Source organism: Dermochelys coriacea, chromosome 8 (assembly GCF_009764565.3).
Source record: "Dermochelys coriacea isolate rDerCor1 chromosome 8, rDerCor1.pri.v4, whole genome shotgun sequence".
Classification (NCBI taxonomy): Eukaryota; Metazoa; Chordata; order Testudines; family Dermochelyidae; genus Dermochelys; species Dermochelys coriacea.
This window is the reverse complement of record NC_050075.1, coordinates 17,190,721-17,210,304: the sequence shown is the minus strand read 5'-3', so window position 1 is coordinate 17,210,304 and position 19,584 is coordinate 17,190,721. Positions and strand designations below refer to the sequence as shown.

Sequence of the window (19,584 nt, the reverse complement as noted above, 5' to 3'; positions counted from 1 at the left end):
GGCTTGATGGAGTTATTCTCCATTGCAAACCCAGGAGGCTCTCTGGCAGTGTGCTTGCAGATCAGTGATCGGACCAGAATGGGTTAATGCTGATCTGAGCTGCTGCTGTTCGCCAAGGGGCGGGGTGGGGAGGGCTTCTGTTTTCAATAGAGTGGATTTCAGATTATTGGATTAGAGAGAACAACAGAAATTATCCCATGGAATTGTGGGATCGTCTGGATTACTCCTGGGACCTGAGTCAAGTGGAGCTGCAGCTACACAGCAAAGCAATAAGGCTTGGACCTTGGCTTGACTCAAGCTTAGACCCTACAAAGGGTCCTGCAAATCTAAACCTGAGCCCTGGGTTAGTAAAAGTGCAGTATAGACACAAGAGTGGGCGGGTTAGCCTTGAGCCCAGGCTACATTGCAATGTAGACATACTCTTTGTGGCCTGAGCTCGAACCTGTAGGTATTGTGGGGATTTGCAGTGGTCTTTTATTAGTGCAGCCTGCCTTTCTGATAACCAAAGTGGGGAGCTGTAGTTCTGGGTTAAATAACCTGTGGTTGCATATAGCTATATATCTGCTATTCCCTGTATATCAGTAGCTGAATTACCCATATGCATGTAAACCTAAATTGTTTGGTTCTGTTGTGATGTAAAGCACAAACTAGCAAGACTGAAAGAGAATCTGTAGGGATGCTTGTGGGTTTGCTAGTAAGTCCCATGCTTGAATGTGTGCAATTTTCCCGGTAAAACAGAAGGAAGAAATTGATCCATGCTAAAATTAGACTAGCATCCTTTTCTATACAGAGAGCAACACTAATGTATTTCCAAGTTGATGTTACATGAGCAGTATAATAGCACACTTAGCAAGTCAGAGGTAGGTGGAAGCAATCTCTGCCTCCTTCAAAAGTTAGTATTTTCAAAAGGATTTCTGCTAATAAAATAAAATTGACAAAAGTCTCCGTAATTTCACCATAAAAATGTTTGCATTAGGTTGAACACAAGGCTAGGTTCGGGAGCAACTTTATAGAAATACTCCAGCACTAGCATGGGTCGGAAACAGAATTTGTTTAGTAAACACGTGACAAAGTGAAGACGATCCATTCTTCCCCTTCTCTGGCACTCCCCCCACCCAGCCCACAGTCACTTAGTCAACCAAATATTTTTTCTTTTAGCAGGGAGTGCTGTCTCTTCCCCTACTCACAGAGTTGTGTTTCAAAGTGGCACACCTCAACTCACAGGTGCTGAAGCCCTGTTGTAAGCAGCTTAGATGATATTTAGGGAGCCAAAAAAGATGTAGATCTTTGGTTCCTGTGCCCTGTCAGGTACTCTACTAAGCAACAATCAGACGATACATTGGTTCTTAGAATAGATTGTGCTCTCTTTGGGGAGATGCTAATGATGGATCAGAGCTCCATTCTGTCAAGCACTGTGCAAACATATAACAAAAAGATGGTCTCTGTCTCAAAGTGCTTACAGAGAGACATACAACAAACGTACAGCAGAGCGCACAAGATAGTGAGATAATGGGCATGATAAGCAGCAGTCATCCCATGCACTGCTCCAAAGCTAGACCCACACCACAGCAAATTACAGAAGTTCTTCACTTTTTCCTTATTATTTGGATGCTTGCTCCTGTCACAGTTACAGAGCTAGTGGCACCTCTGACCCCTCTCTGGTCTCTGAGTGTATTCCTCAGGTGACAGGCCTCATGCCTTTATCTCTCCTCATGTAGTATTGTGCAACTTTCTGACTTGTAGACTCGGTACCCTGTGGATGAACCATGCTTACTCCAGAAAGTCTGACTGGGTCCCTCTGCATGCTGCTATTCCCTTCAGAAGCTTGTGACCAGTGGGAAATATAGTAGTCAGACAACCTTCTTAAACCAAAGGTTTCAGAGTAGCAGCCGTGTTAGTCTGTATTCGCAAAAAGAAAAGGAGTACCTGTGGCACCTTAGAGACTAACAAATTTATTAGAGCATAAGCTTTCGTGAGCTACAGCTCACTTCATCGGATGCAGTGAGCTGTAGCTCACGAAAGCTTATGCTCTAATAAATTTGTTAGTCTCTAAGTTGCCACGGGTACTCCTTTTCTTTTTTCTTAAACCAAAGTATTGTTTAATCTTAACAGTTGGGACAAGGCACAACATAAGTGAAAAAATATTTTAGACATACATGCAGACCTTTTTTCAGAGTAGCAGCCGTGTTAGTCTGTATTCGCAAAAAGAAAAGGAGTACTTGTGGCACCTTAGAGACTAACAAATTTATTAGAGCATAAGCTTTCGTGAGCTACAGCTCACTTCATCGGATGCATTTGGTGGAAAAAACAGAGGAGAGATTTATACACACACACACAGAGAACATGAAACAATGGGTTTATCATACACACTGTAAGGAGAGTGATCACTTAAGATAAGCCATCACCAGCAGCAGGGGGGGGAAAGGAGGAAAACCTTTCATGGTGACAAGCAAGGTAGGCTAATTCCAGCAGTTAACAAGAATATCAGAGGAACAGTGGGGGGTGGGGTGGGAGGGAGAAATACCATGGGGAAATAGTTTTACTTTGTGTAATGACTCATCCATTCCCAGTCTCTATTCAAGCCTAAGTTAATTGTATCCAGTTTGCAAATTAATTCCAATTCAGCAGTCTCTCATTGGAGTCTGTTTTTGAAGCTTTTTTGTTGAAGTATAGCCACTCTTAGGTCTGTGATCGAGTGACCAGAGAGATTGAAGTGTTCTCCAACTGGTTTTTGAATGTTATAATTCTTGACGTCTGATTTGTGTCCATTCATTCTTTTACGTAGAGACTGTCCAGTTTGGCCAATGTACATGGCAGAGGGGCATTGCTGGCACATGATGGCATATATCAATTTGCAAACTGGATACAATTAACTTAGGCTTGAATAGAGTCTGGGAATGGATGAGTCATTACACAAAGTAAAACTATTTCCCCATGGTATTTCTCCCTCCCACCCCACCCCCACTGTTCCTCTGATATTCTTGTTAACTGCTGGAATTAGCCTACCTTGCTTGTCACCATGAAAGGTTTTCCTCCTTTCCCCCCCTGCTGCTGGTGATGGCTTATCTTAAGTGATCACTCTCCTTACTGTGTGTGATAAACCCATTGTTTCATGTTCTCTGTGTGTGTGTATATAAATCTCTCCTGTTTTTTCCACCAAATGCATCCGATGAAGTGAGCTGTAGCTCACGAAAGCTTATGCTCTAATAAATTTGTTAGTCTCTAAGGTGCCACAAGTACTCCTTTTCTTTATGCAGACCTTTTGTTGTTTTAGGTGACCTAAACCCTTCTGTTCTGTGAGAGGAACCTAGCTTCTTAAAACCCTCCTGCATGGATTTGTCTGTAGGTGTGAACATGCCTGCCCAAAACAGTCCCCCAGCCGCTCCCACAACCTCTTGAATAAGAGAGAGAGTGTCCTTTTAATTACAGGTTTCAGAGTAGCAGCCGTGTTAGTCTGTATTCGCAAAAAGAAAAGGAGTACTTGTGGCACCTTAGAGACTAACAAATTTATTAGAGCATAAGCTTTCGTGAGCTACAGCTCACTTCAAAGCTTATGCTCTAATAAATTTGTTAGTCTCTAAGGTGCCACAAGTACTCCTTTTCTTTTTGTCCTTTTAATTGTTTATAGTTGTTTTAATCCGTTAGTTGCAAGTATTGGCAAAACAAGGTGTGCAACTTGACTGGGGCCCAGAAGGCAGGGTTCTCTCTTTGCCACAGTGAAGTGTTCATCGAGGTATGTTATCTCAAGTCATTGTTTTGCCTTCCTGCTTGATTTTATTTTTCAATAGGCTGCTTTTTAAATTAAACCAATGCATTCATACAGTAAACATCCCTTACAACAAGCAAACATACAATATTCAAAAATTACAGAGTAGCAGAGAACCCTTTGAGTTCCCTCATATCATCTGTCTTCAATGGTCAATTTATCCTTTGAATTATTTTCATTAATGTAGTATCTAAGCAGAGAGACATCAGTCAAATTGCAAATAGTATTTGTATGCTATCTACCACAGAAAACCCCTGGCATCTGCTATGCATCAGAGCAACTGTCTGAGCACATAACTAGAGAGTGAGTGATTTTTTCCTTGGCCATAACTGTGCAGATATTTAGCTTGTAATCATAGGAAACTAAGCATTAGCTTGCCTTAAAACGTGCCAGAGTGGGAGGTTTCAATTTATAACTTCCTTGTAAGTACTAGTTAGCATGAAATTTAGGTTTTTCTCTGTGGGCTATGTTAAAGAAGGCAAGTGTCTGCAACACTTGTGGTATCACACTGAACGTGACCTTTTGGCAAACTATGCATAAGCAGTCTGCTGTCGAGATCTTGTTGCTTCTCTCATAAAACCTCCTGAAATCAAAGCTCTGATCCACGTTCTGGAGATAATGTATTATACATACTGTAAAGCTGCACCTGGTGAGTATACTGGAGCACTGAGGTGATATAATTAAGTTTAATATTAAAGTGGCTCCTAAGAAAACTTCAGATTAGTAAGCTTTCTGTTATTACAGAATGAGAGGTATTATGTGACACTTGAATGTTTGGTTTTTTTATTATTAACTATGAAATATAAGTCTATAGAAGTACACTAAAGCAAATCCGTTCATTTTATTCTAACAATAGTCACTGGAGTCTATGGAGACAAACCATGTCATGTGACCTTTAGACTCCTGACCAATGCCATGATTGAGGCTAATAAATAAAGACCAGTTTCTTACCAGTACTCATGCAAGACACACCTTTATTCTAATGTGAGGCAAATCATTTTCAAAGGCAATATTACTAAGACTAAACCAGTTTTGCTAGAGAGACAATTTCAAACAACTCAGGCTCTGATTTAATTGGTTTCAATTTTAATTAGCTAATTATGCTATTTAAGTGTGATGAAAGTATTTGAGAAACTAGAAAAATTCTAAATAGGAAAATTTTTAATTAACTTTCTGCTGTACATAGCTACTTTTCTTGTTAACTAGTGGGTAATTGACCACGCATCCAGTAATAAGATTCATTGTCTTGCTGATTACTTTACTTGCTGGATAAGCAAATGCCTTCAAGCAATTAAGTGCCAGTTCTGAAGGGAAAAAAATACATATGTGAGTTTGTTCAAAATGATTTTATTACATGCATTGGAGAGTTCTTAATGCAAATGAAATACAAATTGTTAAAATACTTACCGGGCTTACTTGGAGGAGCCAGAGGTAGCATTTGTAGTGTGTCTTCCTTTTGCCTCTTGGAGTTTCCATGACATTGATGAGCTTTTGAGAGCAAAAGAAGATAGAGTAGGGGTTAGAAAGAAGCCCCATGTTATGGTCCCTAACCAAACAGAAGACCTGGAGAAACAGCAAGGCAATGGAGTGATATATATTTATATTGCCATAGCACCTAGAAGCCCCCGTCATGTAGCAGGACTCCACTGTGCTAGGTGCTGTACAAAGACACCATTGTCATACCTTCATGGATTTCTTCATGTTATCTGCCACCATGTCTTGGTGTGATATATGGCAAGTGTTATTTGAGAAAACCCTACTAAATGTCTGTGACACCATAAACAATCCTCCTGTGGCCTGAAATAAATCCTCAGCTTTTCAGGATGCTGCCTGCCAATCCGCTTAATTATATTTTCTGGCATACTCAAGTCTGTGTCTGAGGTGACCAGACTATTGATAGGTACACAAGATGCACGTTTTCCCATCAGCATGCAATCCTGTTCAGACTAAACCTTTACTTCGCTGCTTCCTTGCTTGAACTAGAATCTTAATAGAGGACGTAGAGGATTATTATTTCACTGAGGGACTGTCATGTGGCATATAAAATAATAGGCATAAAGCCACACATGCTGCTCTGTGTAAAGCAGCCCATGTGCTTACACTATCACAAATGGTGAAAGTTATCACAAACCTGGTAGCAAACCTGCCCCATCCTTATTTTCTTTGGGGGAGGAGGGAGGGCTAGAGGAACTCACTAATCCTATGTGTTGAAAAAGCCTCTTTTGAACAAACAGATTTTAAAATGATGGATATATCCAGGAGAGCCATCACTCTGAGGCATTATGGGGAGGGGGGGTCTTGACTCTTGGACTTCTCTTATTTGTCTAATGTTCCTCTCTCTTAAAGAGCTTTCACTGGATTCAGGTAACCCCATACTGGTCCAAGAATGGCAATGCTCTTCACTGAGATAGCCTTACCATCTGTCATGGGTACCAGGCGAGCCATGCCTTATCCCTCTTGAGTGTACTCCCTCAGGTGACAGGACTGGCCTCCTACACCTCTCTCTGTAGGAACCCCCTGGTGTATCCACTCTTAGACTTGCATCTGATGAAGTGGATATTCACCCATGAAAGCTTATGCTCTAATACGTCTGTTAGTCTATAAGATGCCACAGGACTCTTCGCCAGTTTTACCACTCTTAGACTGAATCTCTGAGCTGCAGCCCCATATTTACCTACCATGTTAACCTGGACGGCCCAACTGTGTTTGGCCCTTTTTTTTCAGGGACCTGTGACAGGAGTTGACTAAAGTGGCTCAAGAAACATCTTCAAAACAAAGTAGCATTTCATTGTCAAAGGAAACACAGCATTTAGGATACTGTAGTGTTAACCCATTTTTCCTGTGTGCTTTGTTCCTTCCTAAGCTTAACCTCTCTATGAATAGCTCAGGAAGGTCCAGCTTTTTCTCATCTCTGGGCTGGGAGTGCCAGCCTGCTTGCTGTAGTCCCTGTGTGCCTCTATCAGTCTAGATGTCAGTCTCTGTCTGCTGATAATTCACTCGGCCCCCTCCTCCTTCCTGATGCCAGTATCTTTGAGGTTTAGGATTCCCCCTTTAATCCTATGTTTTAATCTGGGAAGAATAAAAATCACCAGACCAGCTGCAGTCAGGCTGAGGGTATCCCCAATCAGTAGCTTCCCCACTGATTCCCCAAGGAGCCTTAGCTTTATCATTGTTTTGTTTCTTGTTGGCGACTGCCTTAACAGCCTCCTTTGATTGAACTCCTGGCCCTAACGGGTGTTAGTATCACAGATAACCTGAGGTTATTTACATGATATTTACAAAAAGTACTACACATAACTCCCTCATTCTCTACCCCCTCTGTTCTATTACAAAGGCAGAAACACTGCTATTGTACGTGTTCTACTAGCATCAGGGCAGAAAATGTTCTGGAAGAAAACCAATGCAGAGCAAAGTGGAAACTCAATTCTTCCTGCCCCTTCCCTAAAATGGTCAGGAAGAATTAGGTTTCCACTCTGCTCTATATTGGCAAATGGTAAAGATGCTTTCACCTCAGATCAGTGAATAGATTCAGACATCAGTACTCCAGGTGACATATTTTCTAATGAATCTCTAAGAGGTTTTTAGGAAATACAGTGCCAGCAACATCCAGTCTAATCAACAATCAAAACTGGCCATTTAAAATCCTTTTTTGGGCACTCAGCCCTAGTCATTTAGGCTAAATAGTAGTGAATTCTACATTGGGGAGGAGAGGGAAGAAAGGTACCCGGCACCATAAAGAGGTGTAAATGAGAAGCTTCTCCAGCCTTATGACTGATGTCATTGCCACTGCCAGTGTTCCTGCCTTCTCGAAAGGGATGAAGAATGAGAGGGGCCATATAATGTAGATATTTCAGCCACACCTACCCTCACCTGAGTGCAACTGTAACACTGACAGACCCCGGTGATCAGTGGACGGGATTGAACCTGGGACCCCAGGAGCTTAGTGCATGAGCCTCTACCACATGAGCTAAAAGCCAACTCACTGTTAGCAGATTCATTTTCTCTCTCTCTCTCTAAGTGGTCTCGGTGCCACTAGATGGGCCAGAAGGTGTGTGGGTTACAAAACTGCAGGGAGATGACAGAGCGCTGTATGCATGCACCATCAGGTCATGCCCCCACTGTGCAGCTTCTACAAATCTTGAAGTTTCCTCCATTCCCTCCTTCAGAACACAGTCGCACTGGTTCTACCTCCAGAAGGCTCCACCTGCAACGGCTGATCATAATTTGCCTCAACCACTGCAATCAATAACATCCTTCTGGATAGCCATTAGTTCTTAACACTCCAAAACAAACGCTACTAGGCAGGTATTTAAATAAACCAACCACAACATGACTCTCATTTGAAGGGATTCAGGTGGAAATGGTGTGAATGGACCACTAAAGAGGGCAAGAAAGCCTTTAGCACACCAATGCTTTTATATACTTTTGTGCACTAGGAACTTTTCTTATTTTGTTAGTGTTTCTTGCATTTTAATTCCCAGTTATAACTTGCCCCTTATAGAAACATGTCAATATTCAACAGTAAAGGTCCAAACCAGGCCAGCGAATAATAGTGCTGCAGCAGTAGCTTTAGACCGTCAAGATTAGATTCAGTAACATTTTTGTTATTTAATAAAGAGATATAGTAATGATTTAGCTTTCTAAGGCCAGGTCTACACTATAGACCTCTATCGGTAAAACTACATTGCTCAGGGATGTGAAAAATCCATAACCCTGAGTGACGTAGTTATACCGACCTAACGCCCTGTGTAGACAGCATTATGTTGATGGGTGAAGCTCTCCCATTGGTGTAGTAGCATCTTCACTAAAGCTGTGGTGCTGTATGTGAAGACAAGCTCTGAGTAGTGTAGGTGTATATAAGGTAGTTGTAACCACAGGCACCGACTTTACAATGTGCCGGGGAGGGAGCGTGTGCTCTGCCCCAGGCCTCGCCCCCGCTTCACCCCCTCCCGCAAGACCTCACTCCACCCACCCCTGCCCCACCTCTTCCCGCCCCTGCTCCTCCCTGCCCTGTTCTCCCCCTCCCCCAAGCGCTCCACATCCTCGCTCCTCCCCACCCCCCAAGCCTCCTGCGTGCTGTGAAACAGCTGATTGTGGTAGGCAGGAGGCGTGGGAAGGAGGGAGGAGGAGGCGCTGATTGGTGAGGCCTCCCAGTGGGCAGGAAGTGCTTGAGGGTGAGGGGAAGCTGATAAGGAGGCTGCCGGTGGGTGCTCAGCACCCACTATTTTTTTTCCCATGGGTGCTCCAGCCCTATGGTTGTAACCGCCAGGAGCCATGGAGTTTTATTTAAAATTATTTAACTAGAAGGCCTACAAGTTCAAAAATGACTAGTAATTTGGAGGTACCTAAAGCTCTGAATGCCCAGCTTGAGATACCTAAAAAAGTTCTGATTTTCACAAAAGTGCTAAGCACCTGCCTTTGAAAATGAGATCCTTTTAAGATGTCATGAGTATGCAACCAAAAACTGAAGCACTCAAAATCACCTGTCGCCTTTGCAAATTTAGGCTTGAAAGAATACATTTAATCAAGGATGCATGAGATATAGTGATCCATTCTCATGGGTTATAATATACAGAAACATTCTAGCTGAGTTTGTTTTCCAAGGACATGCTGCAAGCAAAATATATATTTGCAACAATACTACATACCTTTCATGAATTTAACTCCTACCCTTTGCATGACCTCATTGGTCAGTTTTGGTTTGTTTGGTTTTTTGTATTTGTACAGTTTTATTATTACTTGTATTCCATTTTTGTAATATATAAATGCTTGATGAAATAAGGAATAACAAATAACACGAGAAAAATATGGATTATAGTGAGTCCATTTTTACTTTCTAACGTAGGTATTTCATTTTTTCCCCTTGAAACATAAAAAGATGGAAGAGTAGTGCAGAAAGAAAATCAGTGGTGACATCGCTGTCTTTAAGAGACCAGGTAGCATACAATCAGCACTGAGGGCCAAGAAATATACTGTAGGTTGCAACATTTTTATTGTGGATTTGCAAAATGGTTTGGAAGCTTTGATTTATTTGGTCCATTTATACTGGATGAGATCTGTTCATGGAAGGTGGTATGGGTCATGACTGTGGTGAGAGGACTGTGCCAGGACAAGTGAAATGTAATCCCGTATAATATTTTGCAGTCCTGAGCAGGACTCATTCCTTTCAGTGGTTAGTCTTCACCTGTGTCACTGAGGCCTTGTCCACACAGGAGCTTGAACCAGTTTAGTTAAGCTGGTTTAGTTAAACTGATGCAAACCTTTGTGTAGATACTTTTATTTCAGTTTAAGAGTGGTGTCTTTTGATTTAATTTAGTCCTAGTCCATTTAAACAGAACCAAAATAAGATCATTCAAACCAAAATAAGAGTGCTACACAGCCTTTCTCACTGGTTTAACTAAATCAGTTTAAAATGATGCATTATATTAAATCCATGCAATTCTGCATATAGATCAGCCCCAAAGCAAGAGTGTCAAACTATGCACAGTATAAAGCTAAAAGTGCTTGCTTTTGACACGCCCAGTATGAACAGATGATTTGGGAGGTTGTTCCAATTTGGACTTCACTGACACGATCAAAATGGCTATAAATGTGTACCATTAAAGCAGTTGCCTTAACTTTCTTCTAAACCACCCTATTTAGCAAACATGTTTAAAAGTCATCAAATGAAGATGATGTCTTTTTTGTTGTTGTTGTTGCCTTACCTTTAACAACAGAGTTTGAATTTGGGAACAGAAGTGAAGGGAGTGGCAGCTTGTCACTATGATGAGTGCCAGGCCACTGGTGAAACATGTGGCAAGTTCAACAGACGAACAAAGTGATGTATGGTTTTATTTTAATTGTTCCTTGCTGAATATGAATGTCACCGCATATTCGTCAGTGCCACAGCATCTGAGATCAACCGTGGGGCAATCTTGTACCCAAGAAAAGGAGAAAGCAGATGCATAGAGGGTCCACCTTCCTTGTGTACTGCCCAGGAGCTTCTTCCAACCTAGTATGCCAGGGGGAAGTAGAAGACAGGGAAAGGTCAAGCCAGGAGAGCTGTGGGTCTGGCCTGTAAGACTGCCAGCAAGCTTCCGTTACACTCTAAAGTTTTGATCGTTACAGGAATGAATCATTTTGCACATTGAGTTCACGTTGTACCTGAACCTGCATAAGCCGTCCTCCCTCACAAAGAGTCAATTGGGCGCCTTATCTGAGTAAACATTATTTGCATGAGTAGATTTTGCATGATTAGACCCTTTTAATCTTCCCATTGACAAAGATTAATGTTTTGCTTTCAGTTCAGGATTTGTACTGAAAACAAAACTGTATCGTCGCTCCTACAGGCCTGTGATATTCTCAAAGCTCAGTGCCAACATTCTCACCATTTCTAAAGCCTGCAATGAAAATGAATGACAGTAAGGAGGGAAGACGGGGAGAGAAGAAGATTATGACAAGTACGGGGGAAGAACAAAATCTCTCCTCCCTTGGAGATATTAATGAGGACTAGGAAAGGTCCAGCATTCAGCCATTCTTGTCATAAAGGTAGTCCTGGGTAGAAGACATTATAACATCCACTGGATGATGGGCTAATGCTTTGCTGCAAGGAGTCTCTTGATATTTGACCACTTTGCATTTTAAAAGAGTTTTGGTTCATTCAAAGAATTTAATGTCAAAGGTGTCATGTCTCTTACCATTCTCCCATTTGTACTGAGAGGATGGTACTGTTGGGTTTAGAAACTCCAGGTCCAGTTCATGCTACCCAACCTAAATATCCAGTGCTGAAACTTTTATGTTGCAAACTCTTCTAATTATTTACAGTTAAGACTAGAAAGAGCGATACACTCCCACTCATACATCATGAGTTTAATAGTTTGACTCAAACGTTATTAGGACCCTGATCCTGCAAACACCTACTCACAGGTTTAACTGGACTCATGTAAATAGTCCCAGTGATGCCACATGAGTGCAAGGTTAAGTATATGTGAAAAGATTTGCAAGAGTGGGGCCTAGGTTTGTATACTTTCCCCTTAGGAAAAATAGTGTAAAAGGAGTTGAGATTGGGTGAGGGAAAACGCTCATACCACTTTAAAAAAAAAAAAAGAGTAAAATGGAGCAGAGAGTAGAAAGAAATGAAAAACAAATACAGACAGACTGTGAGGAGAGAAATAGAAAGGGAAAGGAAAGCTCCTTGAGGATTTCCTCACAAAGTTTACTCCATAGTATTCAATCAAGAGAGTAGGACATGCCATTCCAAAGAGTGAAAAGGGGTTTGAATTCAAAACCCTTGGTATCCTCCAGTTCTGCAGGAGGTCAGAGCCATCTGCATGGAGGCCTTTTGCCTTTATACTGGTTCTGAGGCCTTGCTCCCAATCCCCCAGCTTTTCAACAGTTTGTGCCAGCGACAGCTCCTGAAACACCCACCCCCTGAAGTGAAGCGGGAGTGCATTTTGCATACAACTGGGGTGGTTGATGTAGGTCTCCTAATCCCAGGTGTCTCCCAGCCTCTCCTCACAACCACTCACATGCAGATAATCTACTTCTATAGAGCCCATGGTGTGTGAGGGGACGATGCCTCAGAGTCCACGCCTATGCCCACCACTCAGCCAGATGCAGGTCTAGATATTTCAGGTTCCCTCTGCACTCAGATCTAGGGGATACGATCTGACCTTTAATTCATACTGATCCACCTGGATTCCTTCTACCAAGCCACTGAAGTAACAGTTATTAATTTCAGAGTAGCTCAAGAAGTCATCTAGGGGCCATGTTGTCAATGCATCATCTTGGTTCCAAAATTCATCCCTAGGGCAAACCAGACAAACAAAGTAAACTCTTCATGATCCACTGTCTAGTCAGAGCACATTTTAACCATTTTACTGTAGTATTCTCTCCTCTGACTGATAGCCCTTTCATGGGGATCTTACTGCAAGTTAAGAATTGTGCCTAGATGGAATGTCACAACTTTCCATAGCTTGTTTCCTTTCCTTTATGCATTTACTGTAATTTGACTTGTTAAAAATAATAAGCCCCAAAGGTTGTATATAGTTAAAACATGGTCTTCCCTGAGATTTTGATTTTTTTTTCACCTGAAAAATTAAATCTAAAATCCAGGTGTGTGGAAAACTCTTACAAGGACCTGGATAGGTACTTAAGATAAATTCAGTGAAAGAATCTAACCTGATTTCTAATACAATAGAAAAGCTGGATTCAAGTGAATGAATCTCCAATACAATTTATAGGATAAACAAAAACAAATTGCAATGAGCATCTAACAATATGGATGAACTTTCTCTACATATTTGTTTGCTTTAAAATATCAAAATGTGTTAGAGAAGCTGTAAAGTTTCAAGCAGGGTAGGAAAGTGGGAAGAGGAAAATCAGTTAATCATTTTGAAAATGTTGCAATGATGCAAGGGATGCCATTATGTGATTCACATGAACATTTTGGATGGCAGCTTCTTTCCAACACTACAAAAAAAAAATGCAGGAGACTCTAGTGAGACTCCAGAGCTGTCCGGTTGTTGTTGTTTGTTATTACTATAATGACAAGAGGCAGCAATCTGGATCAGTGCCCCGTTGTACTAGCTGCTGTACAAACATAAAGTACAAGGTGGTACCTAATGCAAAGAACTTACCACGTAAGTAAGACAATGAGCAAGTGAATGTAACCTACACTTGCAGGGAGCATTTAGAAATCAGTAATAAAAACATTTATTTATACAGGCCACAAGAAGAGTTAGTCTGCCCCCTCTAGCTTTTCTGGCCATCACTGACTAGCCCCCTGAAAGACCCAAAGGTGAACGATAACATACCTCTTCCTTATGACAATTTTTTTTAACAGCTGAAAAAACGAGGCTATTTGATTGTATTAATACCCCCTGTACTGTACAGTACCTATGTTATTTTTCATGTTTGTATCAATACTGATTGCACCGTTCTTTAGTCTTCATATCTGTATGCTTTCCTGATGTACTTTCTGCTTAATAATACACATGGAAACCTGAACTGCATTGGCTTTTTATTATTGTTTGTGATTCTACCAACATTTCTTCTCGCTATGTTCCCTGGCAGAATATATTATCTATCTATCTATCATGGACTGGGTTAGAGACGCCAAATGAATAATGGAAAGGTATTTTTCTTTTTTCCCTCCATCTTAGAACAAATGGCAATTCTATTCATTATTTAATTACTAGAAAAAATTGCTGTATAGAAACAAATTTACAGTATAAATCAACATATGTGTATATAGAGAGATATTAGAATATATTTATGAGAACAAATTATACTCCTTGTTACCTGGGCACAATTGCCTTTGAAGACACTGACCCATTGTTCCATTCAATTAACTGAGGTTTTAGTGTCCTTGATTATAACATCACTCCTGGATATAACATTACTATTTTCCTTTCCCCAACTACTCTGTGACCCCATTTGAATATCAACTATTATGTACCATGAATATACAAGAGTAAACTTGTATATATAATGCTGATTCTTTTCTTTCTTATATTGCAATAAACAAGTATCAAGCATCATGTGTTATGGCATTCAGCTGGAAGGAAAGCATTAACCAGAAACAGTAATGTTAAGATACAGTAGAAAGTAATGCAATCAAAACTCTTTCCTGATTTTTTTAAATTTGATATTATTTATTTGTATAATGCTAGTGCCTAGGACATAATGTCACAGAGATACAGCATCACTCCTGCTTGACCCACTGAGCTGAAGTTGTACTATAATTAATATAGCCATATAATTATACAAGGGTATAATTCTACTAAGTATTCTAATGGCATCAGTATTCTTGAGGTCAAATCTTGCACTAGTGTGACCAGATAGCAAGTGTGAAAAATCAGGACACTTTTTTTTTTTTTTTTTTGGAGGAGAGTATAGTTGCATACATAAAACAAAGCCACTAAGATTGGGACGGTCCCGATAATATTGGGATGTCTGGTCACCCTACTTTTGGCCAACATATATTGCTATTGATGAAATTCCCTAATCTCTTCAGGGCTGATGGCAAGTCTCTCAGAGCTTCTTAGCTCCACAAGGATGGGTGTACAGAGGAGTTCAATTCCTGCTGAGTTTGGAGCTCCTGTGCAGCTCATCTGCATGTTTTAGTCCTGCATACTTCAGTTTGTGGCTGAAATCAGAGAGTGCGCCGCACTAGCGAGACTGAGAGGTAAGGTGTTCCACATGCATTATGGAAAAGAGAGAGTGAAAATATGGCCCCGTTACCATAGTTTCTGAGCAGCTCACATTCTTAAATGTAATTATCCTCACGACACCCCTGTGAGGTAGGGCAGTGCTATTATCCCCATTTTACAGATGGGGCACTGAGGCACAGAGATAAACTGACTTGCTTGAAGTTCCCGAGGAACAGGAAATTGAACAGAGCAGGGCATTGAACTGAGTTCTCCAGCTAGCACCCAAAATACTGGATCATCCTTCCTCCCAATAAATAATGCAAAATGGGATGGATGATTATGGAATTATCTACTTTGCCTGTTCAAATGTTGGTCTTACTGCTAGTGTTTGTCAATGGATAGGCAACCACCTAGTAGAATCTATTCCATATAAGCAACCAAACCACCTTCAGATAGTAATTATTTTCAGTCACTGAGATGGATGTGAACAAGTGACAGTTTTCACTTATCACAAGCCATCCATTTCCTTAGCGTAGTCTTGAGTACAGGAGTTCAATGACTCATGCTGCATCTAATTTGAATGCTTCATATACTAACAACATGTGGGGGAGGGAAGGAGAAAATGATCACAGTAGCTCAGGACATTGTAAAATGAATTAAATCTGTCTCCACAAAGCATGCTGATGATCATAGGAAGTGATATTTTCAGTAGATGAGTTTTTACCAGAAAGAAAATTTTAGTCATTACAGCCTCAGAAAAATAAGCAAAAGATCTCCAATGGGTTGATAATCATGTAGGTTATCAAGCTCAGTGAGATGGCTTATGACAAAATGGAAGCAGACAACAAAGCAACCGGTACATATCCCGAAAAGAGAGATGCATTTGTCAAACTCATCTTGTATCTACCAAGGCAATTTCTTTGCAGTCGGAATGATTTTAGCAGACAGACATATAGGAAAGAAGGAAGATGTTATTCATGAAACTGTGAGCAGGGCTAAACCTACATAAATTTGAGGGAAATAATAAAGTGAGATGAAAAGATACACAAGATAGTTACAACTTCCTCTGCAATTAGAATCTTGTTCTTTATTCCAAGAGACCAAATTCATCCTTAGAGAAATCAGTAGATACATAGGGATTGATTCCTGGATTCTAAGACTGAAAATGGTCTTTATTCTGAAAGTAAAAATGATTTTCTTAATGGATCTTTTATACAGATCCTCTTTTATCCATAATGTATATTTATATGCCTGTATACACACATACATATACATAAGTACCTTTAATCTCACTGAATTTAATGGGCCTGCTCATGTATGCAAATTTATTTCATGTGTGTATATGTTTGCAGGAACAGGGCTTATGTTTTTAGTACATTTTTGGTATTTAAAAGAGCTAAGTGAATACTGCAAGGAAAGCCCACAAATATCTGTTTAATTTTTTTAATGAATTTTCTTTTAATATGTACACCTTTTTTTATGTTCACTTTCCATTCATACTCTAGTGAAAGAAATTTGGGCTCTAGTGAAATTTTTTTCTTGGCTGTTCTATTTTTCATTGTTGTATGATACTTCTTAGAAATATTGTCCGTTTAAGCAGAGCTAGGTAGGAAGGTGGGTTTTAAGTAGATCTGGTGTGGGCGGGAAAGGGGGAGAGATTTTTGTTGTTGTTTTTTTTAATGTTGGATTTAGGGTTATTTTTAAAGCCATTATTCACATTATAACTAGAAAATTATGTGCTGTGCATTCAGACATGTTTGGTTATTACGTGTGGGGCACAGACAAGTTTAAGTGACTGAGAGGGAGAGGCTGGATATACACAGCAACCTGATTGACTGGGAGGAAGGGCTCATCCAAATGCAATTGAGGGGAGGGCATTGATCACAAACAAGTCTGCTTGTGGGGCACTGGGCACTCACAAGCCTGGTTGGTTGATTGGGCAGGTGCACACAAGCCTGAGTTGTTGACACAAAGGCAATTAAATGAAAAGTTAAGCCACCCTCCAATATATTCATACCCTCTACTCCTCTACGCACAAGCACACACCTTCCTATTACCACAACTGACATACCACAGACCATATACTGCACCATTATTTCTCAGGGATGCCACCCTTCCATTGTCTCCTTTAGGGACCTTTCTGAACATAACTTTACCAAACCACCCACTTCCAACACAATCAACTATTACACCGAGCAGACACAATTACTAGTGTTGCGGGAGGGGGAAAGTAACCTGGTAAAACAGCGCATGCAGAATGGTGAAAAGGTTGTGATATATGGTCTGTGGTGCTGTGATGAATGATAGTTGTGGTAATGGTAAGGTTCGTGCTTCTGTGTAGCAGAGCAGATACTATTAGGGAGCTTAATTTTCATTTATTTGCTCTTGTGTCAGGTATGGTTATGTATGTAGTAACTGTAACAGCTTGACAATGAAGTTTTTGGTGTATTTATAGAGAAAGATCCAAGCTGTGAAGTTTTGCATTTGGATCAAGATCTGTGTATCCCCAAAGTCCAAGGTCTTCAGTTCCAGATTTTCAGTTCAGGCCCATCTCTAAAATGAGAATGTTTTTGTAATCATCTTTAAGCAACAGCTTGTAGTTACCCTATCTAATCTGACTTTGTAGCATGTTTAGGAGAATTAATGTGCAGATGCAAATCATGCCTATTTAGGATGGCTAGCTACATATCAGAGGCAGGAACTAGTTTGAGTCTAAAGAGAGAAGAAGAGGGATTGTTGCCTTGAGCACAGAGCTTGCTTTCTGCCTGCTGTGTACTGTTTGTGCAGTTTGTAATTTTTGTATTAACTATGATTAGTGGTCTTGAAGTAAAACCCTGCTCAAGATATCTTCCAAACAAAAATGGAAAGTCTGATCTTGATTCAGTTGAAAGAATATATAACCAAATTATAAACAAATCATACATATCTGTACCATTGTACTTCTTTATTCTCTTTCCTTTGTTGGAAAATACAGCTATGAAAATTGTTATAGTAAATGTGTATTATTCTACACTGTTGTTGTAGCTCTCTAGTGTTCTGCATGTTTTAAAATGTACCTTATAACAATGTGTTTGTTTTAGAGAGAGAAAGACACTCTTATTTATCTCTCCGTATCTGTATTTAGGTAGATCAAATACTATTGAGAGGTTGGACCTGATTTTCAGTTCTCAGAAGCAATCTGCTGCTAATTTGTGATAACGTCTTGTGGCTGCAAATGATTCCAGTTAACTGCCAGGGATGCATTTTATAGTACTTAGGGTTCAATCCTGTAAAATGCTGAGCAATTTCTTTCAATTTCCATTGATCTCAATGGGAGCTGGGTTACTCACCATTTCACCAGTTGCTCAGCACCTTGCAGGATCCAGCCCTATGATATCTAACTATGTGATTTGTGGGCATTATCAAGTAGTTACAAAAGGTAACTGCAATTCATGATGAATACATAAAGGCAGTCTGAATTAAGGCTCTGCTAGGTATCAGGGCCATCGTCTCTCATATTTCTTGTTGCTATGTATTGTATGAAGTAGTCTTAAAATTCTTAATAAATGAAAATAAAATTTAAAAGAATATTAGGAGGAATAAAAAGAGGTTAAAAATAAAATCAATATCTAATACCATCTGTGAAATAAAGTAGTCTTGAAACCTGATTTATTCTCCAATGGCAAAAGCCTATAATTAGTCTGTTGGAAAGAGGGAGAGAAGCCAGATAAAAGGTCAAAAACATTGTTTTCCTTCACTGGGAATTCTTTTAGTGTTGCAAAGCAGAAAATCCTAATCATTTTGTAAGTCACCTTTGCCTTCCTGCCCAGCCAGGAAAGAAAAGAAATTTCCATTAGAAGACAGCATCCTCTCTCATAAACCTTCACTAAACAGCAGCACCCCAACACCATCAACCTTTCAAAGAGGAATGCACCTGGATTAATAATGTGTAATGATAGATTATGATTTAAGAACTAAAGGTCACATGTAAAAGTGAAAATGAAATTTCAACAGTATGCCTCCTTCTAATATGTCAATATCCACCACCCTACCTGGGTCCTGAGTACAGGAAATCTCTGTAGTCATATTGCCTCCTGAACTTGCCAACACTTACTCACGTAAGCAATCCTTACCTACTGAGTTGTTCCTACTGAAATTGATGGGACTCTTTGTGAAAAGGCTAGAGGGAGGGTTTGCAGTGTCACACTTAGGTAAAAAGTGGATGAGGAATCATTGGTGGGATAGTGCTCACTGGTCTGAAATAATTTATTATCGGGGATGGGTGAATCCGACAAGAAATTTCATACATCCACTAACCATCCATTCCCCTTTCCCATGCTACTGACTTGTGCCATAGACCATGGGAACAACTAATGCAGAAATGACCCTTAGGTATTAAAGAGTTAATAAGAGTGTGGTGAATAAATAAGCAAACGCAACAGCCACGTATGCACTTCCGTACAGCTGACTGTACGGACTCCCTTTAGACACATGCTTGAAGTTAAGCATGAGTTTAAGGGCTTTGTTGGATTGGGGCCAAAGTGTATCACCTTGCAAAGTTTGATATTTGAACCTATTCTTTTGAGAGGACTATCAGATGCAGAATTATCTTCAATATATTGTCCTTGAAAAGAGCCACCAGATCTTTAACTTCCAAGTTGGGCAAACACAAAGACAGGTAGAAGGAACCTCAGTTTAGAATCTGAA

General features: G+C 40.3%; 1 long non-coding RNA gene across 1 annotated transcript in view; it reads left to right on the top strand.

Annotated features, from left to right (window-relative positions):
* The window catches only part of LOC122455436, a 28,003-nt gene extending 9,075 nt beyond the window's left edge, over positions 1-18,928 (top strand). Inside the window, exons 2-3 of the long non-coding RNA XR_006273642.1 lie at positions 14,763-14,933; positions 17,354-18,928. This is a non-coding gene — a long non-coding RNA (uncharacterized LOC122455436). The remainder of the gene's footprint in view (positions 1-14,762; positions 14,934-17,353) is intronic.
* The last annotated feature ends 656 nt before the right edge of the window (positions 18,929-19,584 follow it).